Source organism: Propithecus coquereli, unplaced genomic scaffold, assembly GCF_000956105.1.
Source record: "Propithecus coquereli isolate 6110/MARCELLA unplaced genomic scaffold, Pcoq_1.0 Scaffold576, whole genome shotgun sequence".
NCBI classification, from domain to species: Eukaryota; Metazoa; Chordata; class Mammalia; order Primates; family Indriidae; genus Propithecus; species Propithecus coquereli.
In genome coordinates, this window is record NW_012151685.1 from 363,922 (window position 1) to 365,884 (window position 1,963).

General features: G+C 34.5%; 1 protein-coding gene across 1 annotated transcript in view; it reads right to left on the reverse strand.

The window, feature by feature from the left end:
• ACSS3 (acyl-CoA synthetase short-chain family member 3) overlaps nt 1-1,963 on the reverse strand; it is a 193,199-nt gene that overhangs the window by 109,287 nt on the left and 81,949 nt on the right. The window lies entirely within an intron of this gene.

Consider the following 1,963-nt stretch of genomic DNA (forward strand, 5'->3'; position numbering starts at 1 on the left):
CAATTAGAACATTAGTAAGCCATAAGGGCTAAACTTATGGCTGCTATACTCATTATTTAGTTCTAACTTCCCCCACCCGACTAGCGCCACTACTACATGAGGCTGGTTGGCGAGAGTTTATGGGGGTCAACTATACCAGTCTGTTATCAGCTTTTGACAACCGTGCACTGTGTTTCTGTTTGAAGTGGGATTTCTAAATATTTGCGCAGCCTGACAGTATTTTTTAATTCTGCCTGCTTAACAGCCCATCATGTCAAAGAAGACTACGAAAATGTGAAGGAAGAAAATAGATTTTTTTAATGAGGATTGGAAATTGCAATATTATCTTGTTTATGCTAAAGAAAAGATGATTTGTTTGCTTTGTGATACTGCAATATCAACATTAAAGAAATTCAATGCTCATCAGCATTATAATACTCATAAGGACCACAAATATTTTAAATTAGAGGGAAAGACAGGAAAGGTTGTATTGCAGAAATTAAAAAATAAAAAGCAAAAGACAATTCTTTCAAGCAGCAACAAAACCTGAAAATAATGCCAGTAAACCAACGTACAAAGTAGCTTATATACTCATGAGAAAAGGGAAGCCATTCAGTGATGCAGAAATTGTGAAAGAATGTACTATTGAAGTTGTAGGATGCTTAGACCCCAATAATGTTTCAAAGTATGAACAACTGCCTCTTTCAAAGAGAACCATAATAGATTGGCAGCATGAATTAGCCTTCAACTTAACAGAACAACTTCATGCAATACTTCAAAAGGAAAATACATATTATTCAACCTCTTTGGATGAATCAACCAATACTACTGACTCGGCACAGATTTTATACTTCATTCAGGTCATAACAGAAGATTTTCTTGGCTACAAATGTTACTCGCTTTAGGCACTCTTGTGAACAGAACACAAGAAATAGATATCTTCAACAACTTTCAAGATAAATTTAGTGAGTGTATGTACAGACAGTGCACCTTCCATGACCGGAAAACATGAAAGGTTTATCACACAGATAAAAAAAATATTAACATATCCAGATGCTCTCATTTCTTTTCCTTGTATTTTGCATCAGCAAAATCTCTGTGCTAAAGGCGCTATTTTAAGTGACACTTTGCAACGAGTTATAAGTATTGTTAACTATATTCATGCAAATGCAACATGGCATAGTCAGTTTTGTAACATGCAAAAGTTGAATGATGAGGTATGCAATGTGGATTTGCTGTATCATTCTAAAGTACGTTGGCTACCACAGGGACAGGTGTTAGCCAAAATTTTATCTCTGCAAGAAGATGGTTAAATTTTATAAAGAACAGAATGAGCAATGGGAATTATTGAAAGAAGATTTCTATAGGAAAGCAGCATTTCTGTGTGATATCATGTCAAATCAAAATGACTGGAATATTTCTTTGCAAGGCTAAACTAAGTCTATATAGGAAATGTGGTGAAAAATCCAAGCATTTTGAAAAAAAACTATCTTTTTCAAATCACTTCTTTTTCAAAAGGAAATTTTAGATGAACATTTTCCCCAGTTAGCAAAGGTCATTGAAAAGCAGGATGATATATGTGAATCATCTGAAGAACACCCATATATTATAGACTTATTAATTGGAGAATACAATGAAAGGTTCATTGACTTTGAGAATCACGACATCACACTCAAATTAGCATTTCAGCCACCCCCAGTTGATATCATCAAGAAATTGATTGAGTTCTCAGTAGATGACATTTTAAAGTCATTAACGGATTCTAAAAAAGATCCAATTGAAATATGGAAAAATGAAGTAGAATACCCATGCATTTAGCAACATGCCTGAAAAATGCTTTCTTGCTTTTCAACCATTTATTGCTGCATTCTGATACTTAACCCAAATCAAGATGCCCTTAATGTCACAGATGACTAATATCCATCTAGAGGATCAACTGAAACTGCAGACCCCCGAACCGCAACCAAATATTCAAATTCTCTCA